This window comes from Chionomys nivalis, chromosome Y, assembly GCF_950005125.1.
Source record: "Chionomys nivalis chromosome Y, mChiNiv1.1, whole genome shotgun sequence".
NCBI classification, from domain to species: domain Eukaryota; kingdom Metazoa; phylum Chordata; class Mammalia; order Rodentia; family Cricetidae; genus Chionomys; species Chionomys nivalis.
The window spans coordinates 6,268,845-6,288,741 of NC_080113.1; the positions used below are offsets into that span (position 1 = coordinate 6,268,845).

General features: G+C 34.1%; 1 pseudogene; it reads left to right on the top strand.

The window, feature by feature from the left end:
* LOC130868815 (transmembrane protein 132B-like) overlaps positions 1 to 19,897 on the top strand; it is a 103,750-nt pseudogene that overhangs the window by 83,214 nt on the left and 639 nt on the right.

Genomic DNA, 19,897 nt, shown 5'->3' on the forward strand with positions numbered 1-19,897 from the left:
ACTTGTCTAGGATCACATTATTTCCTTTTGGGTTTTTTTTTTTATTGACATTTATTGAGCTCTACATTTTTCTCTGCTCCCCTACCTGTTTCTCCCCTCTCCACTTAAACTCTCTCCCCAAGTCGTTATGCTCCCAGTTTATTCCGGAGATCTTATCTTTTTCTACTTTCTACTTCCCATGTAGATTAGATCTATGTAAGTCTCTCTTAGTGTCTTCCTTGTTGTCTAAGTTCTCAGGGATTGTGGTTTATAGACTGGCTTTCTTTGCTTTATGTTTAAAAACCACCTGTAAGTGAGTACGTCTTTCTGTGTCTGGGTTACCTCACTGAAAATAATGTTTTCCAGCTCCATCCATTTTCCTGCAAAATTCAAGCTGTTGTGATTTTTTTCTGCTGTGTAGTTCCCCATTATGTAAAATGTACCACATTTTCCATATCCATTCCTCGGTCGAGGGGCATTTAGGTTGTTTCGAGGTTCTGGCTATGACAAACAAAACTGCTATGAACATAGTTGAGCACATGTTCTTGTGGCACGATTGAGCATCCTTTGGATATATACCCAAAAGTGGTATTACTGGGTCTTGAGGGAGGTTTGTTCCCTAATTTTCTGAGAAATCACGACACTGACATCCAAAGTGCTTGTGCCAGCTTGCATTCCCACCAGCCATGGATGAGTGTTCCTCTTCCTCCACATCCTCTCCAGCAAAGGCTATCATTGATGTTTTTGATTCTAGCCATTCTGACAGGTGTAAGGTGGTATCTCAGAGTTGTTTTGATTTGCATTTCCCTGATTGCTAAGGAGGTTGAGCATGACCTTATGTGTCTTCGGCCATTTTAGATTCCTCTGTTGAGAGTTTCTGTTTAGTATGTGCTCCATTTTTTTTTTTTTTTTTTTTTTGTATTTTGTGATCTTTTGTTGTCCAATTTCTTGAGTTCTTTCATTTTGGAGATCAGACCTCTGTGTGATGTGAGGTTAGTGAAGATCTTTTCCCATTCTGTAGGCCTTCGTTTTGTTTTGTTGTCCGTGTCCTTTGCTTTACAGAAGCTTTTCAGTTTCAGGAGGTCCCATTTCTTAATTGTTTTTCTCAGTTTCTGTGCTTCTGGACTTATAATTAGAAAGTGGTGCTGTGTGCCAATGCATTCAAGTGTATTCCCCCTTTTCTCTTCTGTAAGGTTCAGCATGGCTGGCTTTATGTTGAGGTCTTTGACTGTTTTGGACATGAGTTTTGTGCATGGTGATAGATCACATTGTTTTTTGACAATTGCCATTTTATATTTAAGAAAAATTCATGTTTGCCATTCACCATAATGATGTTTAATGTCTTAAAAATTTAGTAAATTTGTCGGTCAAAAATTAACTTTATATGGTTTCCTTTGTTTATGATTATTACTAAAGTTTATACTACTTTTACTTATTCTAAAGCTAGACTCTAGGTTATGATTATATTTTGCTTACTTAGTATTTACATGAAAATGTGCTTTTTTTTGTGCCTCTTTATTCATAAAAAGAGAAAATCATTTTGTATATGAGAAAATTTAACGCACAAGCCGGGAGGTGGTGGCACACGGCTTTAATCCCAGCACTCAGGAGGCAGAGGCAGGCGGATCTCTGGGAGATTGAGGCCAGCCTGGTCTACAAGAGCTAATTCTGGGACAGGCTCCAAAACTACAGATAAACCCTGTCTCAATAAAAACCAAAAAAAAAAAATAAATAACCCACAAGACTACTTTTTTTTTTGTGACTCTTTTCAGTTTATTGCATGAAGGAGTTACACTAGTCCAAGTTAAAAGCGGACCCGAAATGGTTACATTATACAAGCTGTGAGGTTTTTAAACTTGTGACAAGGGACAGGAGGGAAATTCTACTGATTGCAAGGAAATCCTCACTTAAGCTTCAGAGTCACAAGAGCTTAAAACCCATGAACCTTCAGCTGATCGTCCTTAGCCAGTCCAGTCTCTATTAGGAACTGGCATATGTTCTTTCTTGCACTGGTCACCCTGTAGCTGAATTACTTCTCCATATTCTGGATGCTCAATTACAGTACCATTGCAGGCAAATTTCTTCTTAAACGCCTTCACTAGTTTCTTTTTATCGTAATCATCAGCGATCCCTTGGACAGTGGTAAGGGTCTTCCTGCCGTTTCTCTGTTGAATTCTTATATGGATGTAATCCTTAGTGCCAGCAGGAAGCTGGCCATCACCCTTACTTGCATCACCAAAGGGAAGGCGGCTGAGGGAGAAGAGGGGGTGGGGGTGGTGGGGGTGGGGACACGGGACACGGGGGCGGGGGGGGGGGGGACGGGGGAGGGGAGGGACAGGAGGACGACTATGGAGCTTCAGGAAGCGAGGGGGCTCGAGGAGGAGGCAGCCTCGGTGGCGGCTCAGTGACTGGGGCCAAGTCTACATTATTTCTAAAACCGTTATTATTAAATTATTTTACCTGTGTATTGGTAACTGATCCATTCCTTTGGTTATTCAGTTTTCACTCTATCTAGCTTGCTTTTTGTGATCATGACTTCTTTTAGCTGGAGATGGTACTTGTGATTATTTCAGGTAAATGTCAGATTATTTCTTTTTACTTTATTTGACTTTCAACACTTGACTTTTTGTGTGAAACTTGTTTTCACTTATATGGCACATTATTTTCTTAGAGATATTTAACAACCAACTTCTAGCCTTAGATATGTGGTCTAGTCCTGTCCAGGCCAAAGTCAGGCTTTATTAGCATCCTTAAAAAAGACAGGAAATTTTATTTTCAGATTTATAGCTTTGGTTAAAAATCACTGTCCTAAATATTTTAAACGTTTTAATCAATGCCATTGTGTTATTTTGCATAAACTCTCGTCATAATCTTTAATCCTTTGAGGATTCTAGTGTTATACTTTGGCCTTTACTTAACTGGCATGTCTTGTTTTCTCGGCAAAACAGTTTATCAGGGTGAGTAAAAATATTGTTAAAATTTTTATTACTTTTGTTTTATTTTTATAATCCTGTATTACAAATTATAGAGATCTTGCTTAAATTTGGAGTGGTCGTTAAAGTGGGGTTGATTTCCTATTCGTCTTTTCAATTTTTATTATACTTTTATGTTATTAAAATAATTTCTACAGGATTGTTTGCTCTTGAATTAGAGATTTTAGGGGTTGGCACGTGCTAGTACTTTCTCTTTTATGAGTAGATTATAATTTCTTCTCTTAGGACAACTCCATAAACAGACAAACTAGCAAAGGTCTGTTCTTTGGTGATCATGACAGTCATGAGTCGTGGCTCTCCAGTAGTAGGGAATGAAAACCAGGGACAGGCTCCTGATGGGCAGTCTCAGTCTTCTTTCCAAAAGAACCAGGTATGATTATAGTATATTTTAGGTATTGTAGAAAATTAACAATTGAATAATTGTTTAATCAAAAATGCTGCCTCATTGTACTTAAGTAAAATGACTAGCTGTTAGTAACAGGAAAAACTTAAATATTATGTATGCTGAAGACTTGTGTTTACTTTGTTTAAAGATAATTATGAATCTGGAGCAAAATTATTAAGTTACTCATCGCTGGTCAGAAGCATAGAGTGAAATAAGCTATTTATGTTCAAGTTCCACCTTTTATACATGCAAGTTACTAAACGTTAAACTAGTTTCTCTTCATTTGTAAAATAAAAACCAATGAAATATTTGTTTAAATATTAAGACATAGATGAGTATTAGTTTTATTTTGATTTAGATCTCAAAAATTGTTTCTTTTCCTGTCATGGGAGTAAGAATTTTTATTCACAAGTAAGATTTTAGAACGGACCTAATATAAGTCATATCTAATGTTGATAATTTACTTTCATTTTTGTTATTTATTAACTTATTATGTATGGAAAACAGAAAACATGGAATATATGGAAGTGCATATTTACTTCCACCATTTATTTTGTTGGGATTTAACTCAGATTATCTGACTTCATATGCATCTTTAATCTTCCCGACTCCCTCCCTTCTTTTCTTCTTTCATTCCTTTGTGCAAGTGTATGTGTATGTTTACATTATTTCTCCTTTATCTTGAGCCTATATTTCAACATTTCCAAAGCCACATAAAGAGAAGGTGTCTAAACAGATAGGTAAGCACTATGTTAAAAACACTATGAAACTGGGAAGTCAATAAGTGTATATACACTATAGATAAATAAAAGTCATATTTGTGTGAAAAATAAAAAGAACTAATAACACGGTGCAAAACTTAACCCTGGTACTCAAAGATTTTTATTTAAAATTTGTGATCTGTTATTTCTAGGATTACCACCTAACATTTAGCAGTGAGGCACTGCTTTGTCTTGCTTAAAACCATATGAAAAATTTTAGCAATTATTTCTGTTTAGTTTTCATTCTTCTTTCTTCTGGATATATAAGTATCTCACATATCTGGATATTAGTGTTTTTAATTCTACTTCCTTTTTCACTCTCTGCTTTTCTGTGTTGGAACATTAGTCTATTAACAATCCCGTCCATATTTTCCTTCTTTCTTATTATACTATTTATCGCTAATATTTTATTTTTAAAAATTTTCATCTCCTGGTTTTTATTTTTGCTCACCTTGTTGCCTTTATTTGTTAAAACCCTTCATTTTTAATGGTTATTTTAAATTTACAATTTATTTATTGATTTTATAGTTTCTGCAATTCTGAGGATAATTAAATATTTAATTTCCGGTCAGACTTTCTCTCTCTCTCCAACATGATCTTCCATATGGCTTGAAATTTGCCGTTGAAATGTGAACATACTGTGTGAAAACAAACGCCTTAATAAATCCTTTGTGATGTAGTGGTGATATATTTGGAGAAAAATAGAATAGTGGTTCAGTCTCAGTATTTGATTTCTGGGCATTTACATTTCTAGGCTTCTTACTGTCCTTTTCTACCTTCTAAGTTAGTTATAGAGAGCTTGCATTCCCACCAGCAATGCAGGAGTGTTCCCTTTACCCCATAACCTCTCCAGGATAAGTTGTCATCAGTGTTTTTAATCTTGGCCGTTCTGACGTGTGTAAGATGTAACTTCAGAGTTGTTTAGATTTTCACTCCTCTGATGACTAAGGATGTTGAACATTTCCTTATCAACTTAATAAATTTTTAGTCATTATCTTCATTTTACATTTAGAGCATTTTATAAGTATTCACTTACAAATTATTCTAGAAACCTTCAATTTCTGAAAGTCCCCCTCTGTTAATTTAATGCAACCCTTTACTGCTTCATAGTTACTTTAAGTACAGAAATGTTAACTGCCCTATTTATAGATGTGTTCTTTTTTCTGAATAGATTGTGTTGGAGACTTCAGTTGACTCATGAAGATAATTCAATATAGATAGATAAAGTAATAGCCTTTTATACTAGTGATGTACTTTTTTTCTGTTTGGATTTCAGAGTTTTAGGGATCAAACTTCATAGTCTTATTCATTGTTAAATAAATACACTGCTTATGAGCTATGTTCCTGTGTTCAGAAAATTGTTCATTCTTTTAAGTCATGATACTTAGAACATTTTTCTAATTTTGTGATTCCCATCTCCCTGTTGTATAATCTGGATTTTGTGAGAATGCTAGAAAACTTTACTTCTTTAGAGCACTCCATTCTAGACTTTTATCATTCAGAAATACAACACCTGAGCATGCTGAATGTTTCTTTCCCAGAAATAAAATTTGAGTAAAGTTTTGCAGATTATCCATATTAAACTTCATGTGACTTGTCATTGCAGTGAATTTTGATAAATAATATTAACTGATTTGGTTATTAATTTTTGATACCTAATGTTAACTATAATTCTTATCTCTATTGTTGACCAAATTGATTTATTTATTGTAACTATTTCTTTTGTTTTTTAAGTATTTCAGTTTTTCTTCATATGATAGTTGACTAGTATTTTTCTTTTGTTTCTTTTTTCTTTTACATTTTTTATTGACATTTATTGAGCTCTACATTTTTCTATGCTCCACTCCCTGCCTCTCCCCTTCCCCCTTCAATCCTTTCCCAAGGTCCCCATGCTTCCAATTTTCTTTCTCAGGAGACTTTGTCTTTTTCTAAATTTCTACTTCCCATGTAGGTTAGATCTATGTAAGTTTCTCTTAGTGTCCTCATTGTTGTCTAAGTTCTCTGGGGTTGGGGTTTGTAGGCTGGTTTTTTGTTTTATGTTCAAAAACTATCTATGAGTGAGTACAAGTGATAATTGTCATTCTGTGTCTGGGTTACCTCACATAAGATAATGGTTTCTAGCTCCATCCATTTTCCTGCAAAATTCAAGATATCGTTATTTTTTTCTGCTGTGTAGTACTCCATTGTGTAAATGTACCACATTTTCCTTATCTATTCTTCAATAGAGGGGCATGTAGGTTGTTTCGAGGTTCTGGCTATGACAAACAATGCTGCTATGAACATAGTTGAGCACATGCCCTATGGAAAGATTGAGCATCCTTTGGATATATACCCAAAAGTGGTATTACTGGGTCTTGAGGAAGGTTGTTTCCTACTATTCTGAGAAATCGCCACACTGACATCCAGCTTGCATTCCCACCATCAATGCAGAAGTGTTCCCTTTTCCCCACAACCTCTCCAGCATTAAAGTTAATTTTGTATCCTGCTCAAAGTATTTATGAGTTGTAGAAGTTCCTTGGTAGAATTTTTGGGATCACTTGAATAAACTACCATATCATCAGCAAACAGTAAGAGTTTGACTTCTTCTTTTCCAATTTGTATCCCCTTGATCACCCTTTGGTGTCTTACTGCTGTAGCTAGGACCGTAAGAACTATATTGAATAGATATAGAGAGAGTGGACAACCTTGTCTTGTTCCTGATTTCAATGGAAGCACTGGGAGTTTCTTTCCATGTAGTTTTATGTTGGCTGTTGGCTTGCTGATTATTGACTTAATTATGTTTAGGTATGTACCTTGTTTCCCTGCTCTCTCCAAAACCTTTATCATGAAGGGATTTTGTATTTTGTCAAAAGCATGTTTCTAATTATTAGTTATGTCATGGTGTGTGTGCGGTGACAAATGAACCTCTTAAAGTCTTAAAGTTTTGTGAGTAAAGTTAACTACAACTGTATTTATACTAGTAGTAATCATTTTAAAAAGTGTTCTCTAAGTTAGCTTAATTGATACAGTGCTATTTAATAATTATTATTTTTAATATTGTGGGAAAAAGCATTCATGATGATGGAAAGGGGCAGAGATCAGTAGTACTACCCCAGTTTAATTAAATACAGAGATAATATATATCGGATAATAAGTAAGCCTAGCCTAAATATATATTGATATGTGAATTGCTAAGTCCTGTACATGTGTTTATAAATAGTTAAGTCTGGGACTTTTTAACTTTTAATTAAGGTCTCATCATCTGACTCTTCCAATGAGAATTCTCCAGTGACTCTTCCAGATGAACAGGTCAAGGTGATGCTCTACCACAGCATCAAGATGAAGATCTTTTATTCCCCCATGCTGACCTGGCAAAGTTGGAAGATATGGTCAACAGGTGCATTTATTTTTATCTGTATGCATATTGATGTAATGACTTGAAAGAACAAACTGCTTTTGACCAAAAAATTAATTGGTATTAAATAAGAGGAAAGGGGAGGGTCAGTGGATAACACTAATTTAGAAGATTTTTATTCCTTTTCTGTGGTTTTCCCATTGTGCATACTCTGTTCTACCCATAATACTCTCTTTTTTAGTTTCGTTGCTAATTGTACTCTGTTAGTACATTTATTGATATATTAGGTTACTAGAAAATATACATAACTACAGAAAGAAGAAACTACATTTGATATTTAACATGTCTAAGTAATCTGTCAAACTGATATTTAAGGTCAGGAGTTTTGAGATGTTCCCTGCTTTCCAAACCCCTGCTTCTTAACACCTTTGATTGAGAGAATCTACCTCTTTTTTCTTGCTCTAATGAAGTAAAGTTCTGCTGCAACGTGTCCCTATATAGAACCTTGTAAGTAAGTTGTCAGGCTGGCCCACTCACCCATTGTTGGTAAGTGAAGTATGTAGCTACATCTTCAAAAATCCCTGATTCCTGAATCAAGTAATAAGGAGACAGATGCCATCATCACATTATCATCAAAAACTGTTATGGCAAAAGGCTCCAGATGTTCTTGGTAGCTTTTATGGCACATAGGATGCAAGGGCACCCAAAAGACTCACATTCTCTTAACATCCTCTTCCTTTTAAAAACAAAACAAAACAAAAAAACAAATTAAAAGAACACTTTCATTTCTAACTACAGGTATTAGCAATTGAATTTTGTTTTGTTTTTTGTTAAGAATGCTGAATTATTTGTTATTTGATATTATCTTTAAAACTACATATAGATTATAATGTATATCTTTAATGCCACGAAAGGAGATGTTTGCAGGATTTTCTTTTAAATCTAAAAGGATTTTGTTTGTCATTTGTTTCACTCTTTTTGCTAGTAAAAGCACTCTACATAACTTAAAGTGTTTGAGTAATGTTCTGAAAAATAATCTTATTTTATAATAATTATTAGACCTCAATGGGTGTTTCCTGTTGTGCCAAAGGGAGAATTAGAAGTACTTTTAGAAGCTTCTATTGATCTTATTAAAAAGGTGAGTTTCACATGTTCCCATTCTTTTCATAGTATATGCTTTTTATATATGTAAACAATATTTTTGAAGGTTTTGATTTTTTCTATTACAAAATTAAATATTTGTGATTTTCAGTCAATATCAATAAACTAAATTTATTTATATTTAGGCTAAATTTGTTTATATTATATATATATATATGTATATATATATATGTATATATATATATATACATATATATATATATATATGGGCATTCATTCATTGAGAGTAAGGAGTCAGGAAAAACTTTAGAGGAATTATCTCTCCCCTAAGAACTAAGAAGCTAGGTGCTCTGCATGTGACAGCAGAAGCATCTCTTAGTTCTCTAGACACTATAATTAGTATTGACAAAATTTTCCATGTTACCCATTATTGTTTATTAACAGGGTTTAGCTTTACTGATATCCTATATGTTTAGAAAACTGTGTCAGCCTTAGTGACATTTATTCACCTAAACATGTCTTACTCCCTCCTTACAATTATAAATAATGAAGAAGGAAAGTATTTTGATCTCACCTAAACTTTTATGTTTAGTTGTAGTGACCTGGTCAGGGAAGTGAGGGACCTTAAACTTTTGTCCACATATTTTTGGAGAGCCTGAGGCTGTTGCAAACTTTATAGAGTGGTTCTCAACCGTCTAATCTGTAACACTTCAGTACAGTTCTTCATATTGTGGTGGCTCCAATCATAAAATATTTTTGTCCTTAATTTATAACCATAAGTTTTTTATGGTTAAGGATCATAATTTCAATTTTCTTGGAGATGGAGGTTTGCCAAAGGGGTTGAGACCCGGAGATAGAAAACTGCTGCTCTGTAGTCATTTTCACATTACATTAGATTAGTCTTAAGGTTGATACATGGAGGTTAAGGCCTGTTTAAACATTGGACCATAGATTTTAAAATGCCAGTGGGAAAATGGCCAGAGGAAATGAATATGGAGTGGATTTTAAAAAGTAAATTTTAAACATGAAAAATATTTAACATGACAAATAAAAAGCAATCTGAACTTGTAAAATTTGAAGCAGGATTTTATGTGTACTTACTTACATGTTTCTAAGAAGGGAATAAAGTTTAATTCACATTCATTTTAAATTATAATACACATTAAGGATTATTTACAATTTAAAAGTTTTGTTTTTTGATAGCTATATAATTTCTTGTATTTTTGGTGAAATTTAAATTTAAGGCATTGAGACATTTATTTATAAAATTATTTCAGCAAAAATTACCCAAACATGCTATTTCATTGACTAGAATGACAGTAAATAAAATTATGTGATAATGAAAGCCCCTAATATTTTTTGAAAATTGTTTTTACATTATTACTACACGTATATTTTCTAATCAATTTTCTTACATGTTTGTTTTTGTTAATGAAGAAAAGGAGGTCTTTTGTTTTTCAAAAGGAATATGGGATATTTTGAAATATGGGGTCTTTTGCTTTGAAGCAACCACAGGAAAAGAAATAATAAAGTCTAGTTTTGACTTTTGCAGTATAGCTGTAGTTTAGAATAAATTTGTATCTGTGTCTGTATGTACAGGTGAGCATGTGTGTTTGATTGTACGTAGAGAGGCCAGAGAAGACCTGACATTTGGAAATGTCAGTCTTAGCACTTGTCACGTAGTTTAGGGAGCCCCAGGAATCTTTTTATCCTCTCCAAGCACTGAGATTACCTGTTATTTTTGTATAAATGTAGGAATCAAACTTAGGTCTTAGACGTATAAGTTAAAGACATTACTAACTGAATTATGTCCTAGATCCTAGAACGGACAGGTTTTTTTTTTCTGTTTTATCATGTCAAGTATTGTGTATTCTTACCACTGATTAGGAATTTGTGTAACATTCTTTACTTTTTAAGTCTTCAAAGGCAAACGATAAGCCAACTTAATGTAATGATCATTTTTTAAGTCCTTGAAGTGAGATGGCATATTTATATATCTTTGGTCCTTGTGTCAATTTTTTCCAATCAGATGTATACATGTATATCTGTCTATATGGGGGAATATGCTTGAGTAGTCCATGAAGGCCAGAAGGTATAGGATACCCTGGAGCTAGATTTACTAGTGTTTTGTGAATCTGTGGTGGAAGTATTGGGACTTAAACAATGGTTTTTCCAAAAACAGTACATTCATTCTTTTTTTTTTTTTCTTCTTTTTTATTTTTATTTTGCTCCCCGTTTCCCATTTCCCTCCCCTCCTCCCAAATATTGCCCCCTCCCCCCACTTCCCTCCCCCTATCCCCACTCCTCTTCTCCTCCCCCCACTCCATTCCCCCTCCCTCTCGATACTGAAGAGCAGTCCAAATTCCCTGCCCTGCGGAAGACCAAGGTCCTTCTATCTACGTCCAGAAAGGTGAGCGTCCAAACAGGCTAAGCTCCCACAAAGCCAGTTCATGTATTAGGATCGAAACCTAGTGCCATTGTCCTTGGCTTCTCATCAGCCTTCATTGACCGCCATGCTCAGAGAGTCCGGGAATCAACCCATGCTTATTCAGTCCCAGACCAGCTGGCCTTGGTGGGCTCCCAATAAATCAGTTCCACTGTCACAGTGGGTGGGTGCATCCCTCGTGGTCTTGATTTTTTGCTCATGTTCTCCCTCCTTCTGCTCCTCATTTGGACCTTAAGAGCTCAGACCGTTGCTCCAAATTGAGACTCTGTCTCTACCTCGATCCATCGCCAGATGAAGGTTCTAAGGTGATATGCAAGATATTCATCAGTATAGGATAGGGTCATTTCAGGTTCCCTCTCCTTAATTGCCCAAGGTACCAGCTGGGGACATATTCCTGGACACCTGCGAACCCCTCAAGAGTCAAGTCTCTTGCCAACCCTAAGATGGCTCCCTTAGATAGGATATATACTTCGCTGCTCCCGTATCCATCCTTCCTATATCCCAACCATCCCAATCCCCCGAGTTCCTCCCATCCTCCCCTTCTCATGTTTCTCATCCCATTTCCCCTTAGCCCCATGCCACCTCACCCACAAGTTCCCAGTTTTTGCCCTGCAATCTTGTCTACTTTCCCCTCTCCATGCGGATGACTATATGATTTTCTTTGGGTTCACTTTCTTATTTAACTTCTATAGGATCACACATTATATGCTTAATGTCTTTTATTTATGGCTAGAAACCGATTATGAGTGAGTACATCCCATGTTCCTCTTTTTGGGTCTGGGATACCTCACTCAGGATAGTGTTTTCTATTTCCATCCATTTGCACGCAAATGCTAATGAACCCAATAAAAAAATGGGGCACTGATCTGAACAGAGAATTCTCAACAGAAGAAATTCAAATGGCCAAAAGACACTTAAGGTCATGTTCAACCTCCTTAGCGATAAGGGAAATGCAAATTAAAACAACTTTGAGATACCATCTTACACCTGTCAGAATGGCTAAAATCAAAAACACCAATGATAGCCTTTGCTGGAGAGGTTGTGGAGAAAGAGGCACACTCATTCATTGCTGGTGGGAATGCAAACTTGTGCAACCACTTTGGAAATCAGTGTGGCGATTTCTCAGGAAATTTGGGATCAACCTACCCCAAGATCCAATAATACCACTATTGGGAATATACCCAAGAGATGTCACATCAAATGACAAAAGTATCTGTTCAACTATGTTCATAGCAGCATTGTTTGTAATAGCCAAAACCTGGAAACAACCTAGATGCCCTTCAATGGAAGAATGGATGAAGAAAGTGTGGAATATATACATATTAGAGTACTACTCAGCAGTAAAAATACATTCATTCTTTTAACTGGTGTGGTATCTCTTTAGCAACTGTAGACAGATCTTCTTAATTCAGAAGATGTCACAAACGTACAGGGCATTTTACAGTACAGTGTAAGCTGAACCAGAATTCTAAATGATGCTTGATAATGATTCACTTTCAGTTTATAAGGGCTTTCCCTTATATTGGGGCATCATGTGAAGCAGAGATGACTTTCTTTTTAAGTAGTGTTTTAGGTTTCACTGACATCAGAAAATGTTAAGCTACATGATGTTCTGAGACATTTTCAGTTGTTGCAATTCCTTGATGAGTTTTTCATGTAGTTTTTCTGAATTCTATCCTGAGTTTTTATATTAATGCTATTTCTTTCAAACACTATATAATATTCTGTGTGGATTAGAAAACATACCAGTTTCTAACAGTATATGTAGTCACAAACTTGGCTGTAGGAATGTTTTTTATCTGTTTTATTATACTTTTTCATAGGCCTTGATGCTAAAAGTGAAGCTTGTCAGCGTTTTTTTCGAGATGTTTTAACTGTATCTTTTACCAAAATCCTTATGGATGAGGCACTGAGTGGATGGAAATTTGAAATTCATGTGAGTTTTGTATGAGGGAGATTTGGTTTTATATAATGATTTCTATGAGTCTGTTTGAAAAATATTATTGCTAATAATAATAATGTATTGACTTTATTAATAGGTGTTATATAATTTGGAAGGAGGAGATTTTTTTTTAGGCAAATCTTGTGTGGGGTTTTAAGTACAGTTTTAAATAAAATTTGCCTCTAGGAATTCAAGTATCTTGTAACAATATAGTTTACCAGATGTGTGATATTATTGATTCTAAGTTATCCACAGTTGTGTTTTTTTTAAAAATATATTTATAAATTGGGGAGTAATGTCTCAATATAACTGAAACACTAACTGATAATGATAAAATTACATAGCAGTTTTCATGTAGAAGCAAGCAAAGAAACTTATACTTACCTTGGCCCTGAAAGATAAAAGTTTAATTTTCTTTTTGAAATATAAGCCACAAATTAATACTGAAATATTTTGGAAGGTCAAACTTTAATTTTGACACTGAAAAAGTCAAACATAATTTTGTATTCTCAGATGGATTATAGCTTGGAACAGAAATAACTTAGACTACTCTTGATCCATCGTAAGATTTCAGTTTTCTTTTCCTTTTTTAATTAATTTTTTTTATTGAAAATCTCCACCTCCTTCTCTCCTCCCACAAAATCTCATTATATGATGGTTGTGAACCACCATGTGGTTGCTGGGAATTGAACTCGGAACCTTGGGAAAGCAGACGGTGCTCTTAACTGCTGAGCCATCTTTCCTGCACCTCAGTTTTCTTTTAATGACAATATAGTAATCTTTTTAACAAGTTACTGAATGATAAGGCAGTCATTTATGAACTGCAAGTAATCGTAAGTTGTGAAACATACACATTTTTTATGGGCAGAATGTCACTTAAATTTTCAAAAATGGCCAGGGCCTGCATATATATGTGTGTTTATGCATATGTGCTGTAAACTTCAGAATTTACTTTTTAATTGTCAGTTAATGCAAAATTTGGAAGTAATGTTTGAGTTATAAATTAAGACTTATGTTTGTAGTGAATAAAGAGTGTTTAGATTTTGATTTTTGCTTCTAGACTACAACATACCAGGGTGAGAAAATACTGTTGCATTTATTTTGTGTACACAGTGTAATTAGTTGTAAGCAATCCACTGCTGATACATCATTAGAAATCTTTTTTGGGTTTTATTTTAATATTCTCATATGACAGCGAATTTTTATATCCTTGGGCTCAATATATAGCTTGGACTGGCCTAAAATCTTCCTGTTTATATTTTCTAAGTGCTAAGATTGCAGGTGGTTCTGAAACATAAAATTATACAGTGAATTGAATATTACTATAATGAAAATGTTAATTTGTTCACAGTAGTGCTGTGTAAGAAATTTCACATAATTACTTCAGAAATGAATGAAAAGATGATTAACAAGAATGAAATTTTCTGTATGTGAAATTGTAGTCTGTTCTTAATGTAAACCATATTGTCTCCCTAACTATTATTTGTTTAACAGAGGTATATTATTAACAATACCCATCGCCTAGTGGAGCTTTGTGTGACGAAGTTGTCTCAGGACTGCTGTCTGTTTCTAGAACTTCTAGCAATGGCCTTAAATCCTCATTGCAAATTTCATATCTGTAATGGTGCACGTCCTTGTGAATCAGTGTCCTCAAGTGTTCAGTTTCCTGAAGATGAACTCTTTGCCTGTTCTCCAGACCTACGTTTACCAAAAGTATGTTGGTTTGTTTTAAAGATTCAGTATTAACTACTTTTAGCATTTGTTTTATATAAATACTGCTACAAACTTGCATTTAGATAAAATGTACTGCTTAAAATAACAATAGCCAATCTAAATATGTAACCTTGCTTTATGCAATTTTTTTACTTACTGTGTATTGTTGGTTCATAATCATGGAATTCCTGGTAACATTATAACTAAAACCTGAAGAAAACATATAGCATACTAACTAATTGATTGATAAGTATGTTTGCTGAAAATTAATTTATATTTTTTCTCAGGGAAAAATGATTCTTTGTATTTATTAATTTTTTGTTTCCTCTAATGTTAGACAATTTAACTACTATAGGACAAATATTGACTGTATGTTGTCTTCTTTGTGCTTTAAGTCCACATGTACATGCATGTGTGTGTGTTTGTGTGTATATGTTCTTAAAAAACAAAAGATACTTTTTAATAGATGTTGAAAATTCACAATTAAATTTCCATTTTCACTTATGAAATATTTACCATTAGGCAGTTATTAGAATTTGATTCTCTAAAAGTAAATCTTAGTGTTTATCAAAATGTGAATATTGAATCAAGTAAAAATTATCTTATTCTTAACTTGAAAGTTGTGCTTTATAACATGTTCATAAAGCAAGAAAGTAATTTCTCATCTAAAGAACTAAAAATGCTAATTAATAGATTTATAGATTATTTTTATGTCATAGTGTCACTTTTAATGGGTTTATGGTGTCTCAAATATAGTTTAACTTTGTAGAATAACTAACCACTTTTTAAAAAGCTTACAAAAAATAATACAGTTTTATCATGTGAACACATACACAGAAATAAAATCTAAGTGGGAACATAGACTGATAGAGTACATCTTTTAAAAAGTAGGAAATTTTGTGCCTTGTTTTTTTAACTGTATATCTGTTCTTGTATAATTTTTGAAACTTAGACATTAATATTATCTTGGACATGAAATGTAAAAATTGGCATTCCTAATCCTAAAAACATTTTGTTTCTACATTGAGTATTACATTAACTTTGATTCTTCTTTAGTGTGATCATTGTTATGTTGAAATAGTTTCTTCTGTTTGTTGGGTGCTTAGGTGGTTGGATTTTGCTTGTTGCTGGTTTTTGCATTAACAGATTATTTTGTTTTTCTGTTTTTTTATTTTGTTAATGTGATACATCATATTGGTTGGTAGTTAAATATTGAAATATGATTGCCCTCAGGAAGAATACACTTTGGTCCTTGATCATTTTGTTGGAGTTTCATCCAGCCCATACCAATATACTATCAACAGTAATGGCTCTGAATCTCTCATTGTCTTGTTTCCACTTAATCTGTGGAGGGATCACAGGCTTTTGTCAACACACACCCAGCTATTGAGTTCTTAATTACTAATTCAATAATATTCTCTAGTGTAGGATTAGTTTGTATAATTCTAGAAGTTTCTTCTTTTAAAATTCCAGTTTATCTAATTCATTGCACTAAAGTACTACAATTGTTTTATTTCTGTAGAACTTGTAATACCTATAATCAGACTTGGCTTTATCTGTTTTTCTTGATGCTTTTCATATTCTTCTCTACATTTATTTCCATTGTATACATTCAAATGTATTCCATTTTCTTCCAACTTTGTGTTTGTTTTTTCCTTTGGGTTCATAGTGTGGACCTGAGGGGGGCGTGTAATTTATTTGTACAGTGCCTTTCTAGCATGCCCAAAGTTGAGTTAAAACATTAGCACTGTAGAAGAAAAGAAAAAGATGTGGCTGAGTTGCTGGTTTGAAACCTTTTTTCTCATAACTCTAGACTTCCCCCTACATTAACTTTTTTGCACCCTATGTTTGATTTTTTACTTGTTTTAATTATCTTTATTTCAGTTGTTTTTTGCTCTTTGAGAGATAGATTGTTTCTAATGTGTAATTTAATTTCTGTTTCATTTATAATTATGCTTTTTTCCTTTTGATTTCTTGTTTCATTGCATTATGTTCTGAAAAACATTCTGTTATATTAGTCTTGGATATTATCTTGTGATGTAGGGTAGGCTGATAAATGCTTCATCAGCTCTTGGGAAAGCATCTTCTCCTAATTTGTGGGGGAATGTGTGCCTGTTTTGTAGATTCTCCTGAACTTTTGTATGACTGTTACCCATCATTAAATTATGGTATTTAATGTTCTGACCAGTTCTCAATTCAGTTTGTGAATATTTATTTCTTACACTTGGTAGCTCTGCATTTTGGTCCATATTTTGTCTGCTATAATATTTTTACTGTGTTGGTGTAGGTTTTGGAAGTTTAGAGTAGAATATAGAGGCCCAGAATAAAATGTGGGGATATTATATCTTGAAAAAGTACCATACAGGTTTATTACCATACAAGTTTATTTTAAATTTGTCTTTCAGATCGTTTTATTTCATTCTCCTTTCTCGAAAACTTTAAAATATGTAATTAATCCTGATTTGCAGGGTTCCTAATGATGATTCTGATTTTATATGGATATGCTTCTTTCTTAAGGTTCTTTTCTGGTAACTTAGTTACTTTTTTATTGCTGTAAAATGACACCATGACCATGGCAGCTTATGAAAGAAAGCATTTAATTAGAGGCTTTCTTATAGTTTCAGAGATCTAGTCCATGACCATTGTGGAGGGGAGTGTGGGAGCAGGCAGACTGAATCAACAGCTAAAAGCTCACATCTGATCTGTAAGTTATACACAGAGTGAGACACTTTGCCTGATGTCTTGAAACATCAAAGCCAGTGACACACCCCCAGCAAGGTCACACCTTCTTCAACAAGGCCATACTTAACAACCTGTCATAAACAGTTCACCAGTGGGACCAAATATTTAGATGTGTCTGTGGGAATCATCTTTTTCCAACCACCAAATCTAGTTTCTGTTTCTTGGTCATGATTTCACAGTAATGCATATGAGTTCTTGCTTGTGTCTTCTTAGATTTTTATGACTTCTTAAATTTATATATTTCTGTTCTCAAAATTAGGAAGATCTTTTGTATAGCATTCAAGTAAGCTCTGTCTTTGCCCTTTTTGAACTTTATGTTCCGTATTTTTCTCCATGGGTGGTGATTTATAATTCCTTTGGGATCAATACAGCTTTTTCTTATCTGACTTGAGGAGTTAAAATTACACATATTAAATTTCTAGTAGTTAAATCTGCCTTGTTCAGACTTACTGTTGAATGTGTTATATTTTTATCTATAATGATAGGTTTTAAAAATTTTTTTGTCCTCACTGGTATACTCAATTTGCTTATATTTTTTTCTAGTTACCTTCAGATTTTTGTCAGTATTTCTTATAGCTCTTAAGAGTACCTGATATTAATACCTTTCAAATTTGGTCTGTCTGATTGTCTGGTTTTCTTTCCACAATCTTAACATTTGTTGAAATTTCACATTTTATAGTGTTTTTGAACTTAGGCAAGAAAAGGAATACTTTTAATGTATGGACATGGACTTAAAGCCTGAAGAGATGACCCACCATATATATTCTTTTCTATGTGCATAGCTGCTTTAAATTTTTTTAATTTTTAAATCCCACCTCAGATTGCTTAGATACCTCACTTTTATATTCTTTATTAAGTAATTTGTCTTAGTAGTCTGTCTGCTCTGTAGTTCCAGTATGTTTTCATACCATTCTTCTCTTGACTTATCTTTACTCTTCTGTCTTAAGCCATTTAACATAAAAGTTAGTACCTCAGGTAGCCTCCAGGCAGGTTACTACAAAATTATTTCTCCTTTTGATTCAACAGGGTTTTTTTGGCACTGTGTTTATTGTATGTTTAACAAATTTTCAAGGTTTTTATAAAGTTTTAACTCATACAGAGTTTACAAACTGAATTCATTTTTCTTTCAGATAACATTAGGAATTTATAAACAAAAGTGGAAACAACCATAAACCTAGTAGTTTTAGTCTTTATTTAGTTTCTCATCTCTTAAAATTAGCATTAGCTTATACTGATTTATTTTTCAAGAATTTGACTTTTCTGTAGCATTGTTTAATGTTGTACTTTTTGTTTTGTTTTGGTGTGTATTTGTGTATGGGAGAGTGATATGTAATTGGAATTGGGTGGTGTGTGTGTCCCGCACGACTACAGGTCAGTGTTAGGTATCTTTCTCAATTGCACTTCATTTTAACTTTTGACTTAGGAGCTTTCCATGGACCTGGAGGTCAATGATAGACATGACAAGGTGACCATCAAGTCCTGGGGATCCTCCCGTTTGCATCATCATTGCTGGGAGTACAGTCACTTGCAGCCACACTTATGTTTTTTACATCAGTGCTTGGGACACAGATGGTGTCTGGCCTGGCAAGCATTTTGCAGACTGAACCTTTTTTGTAGTCCCTTTTCTATATAAATTCAGAAAATATTTCCCCTTCAGGTTCATTATTCTCTCTCCATTACTATTTCTATTTTCTCTTAAAATTGATTTTTAGAGCCGGGGCGGTGTTGGCGCACGCCTTTAATCCCAGCACTTGGGAAGCAGAGGCAGGCGGATCTCTGTGAGTTCGAGGCCAGCCTGGTCTACAAGAGCTAGTTCCAGGACAGGCTCCAAAATCACAGAGAAACCCTGTCTCAAAAAACAACAACAAAAAATTGATTTTTAGAACAAAAGACATACATGCCTCTTTAATTAAACACGTTTATTTTTCCAATTTTTTAATTTTAAAGTTCCCCTTTTTTGTGTGTGTGTATGTTTTTTTTTGTTTTTTGTTTTTTTTTTTTTTTTTTTTTGGCAGGGTTTCTCTGTAACTTTGGAGCCTGAAATTAGCTCTTGTAGACCAGGCTGGTCTCAAACTCACAGAGATCAATTTGTCTACCTCTTCTTCCCGAGTGCAGGGGTTAAAGGCATGTGCCACCACCGACCAGCTAAAACTTACTTTTTTTTTTTTTTTTTTTTTTTGGTTTTTCGAGACAGGGTTTCTCTGTGGTTTTGGAGCCTGTCCTGGAACTAGCTCTCGTAGACCAGGCTGGTCTCGAACTCACAGAGATCCGCCTGCCTCTGCCTCACAAGTGCTGGGATTAAAGGCGTGCGCCACCACCGCCCGGCTCAGAAAATGTTAGTTGATCAAAGCCCAATATTTTGTTCATAATATATATGCAATTTAAAAAGTTAACTTTTTCTGAGCAAAAATATAAAAAGAAACAGTCACTTTTAGGTCTTCCTAAACAAGTAAATCATATATGTGTGACTTTATAACAGAGTTTGGCTTATAATTATATAT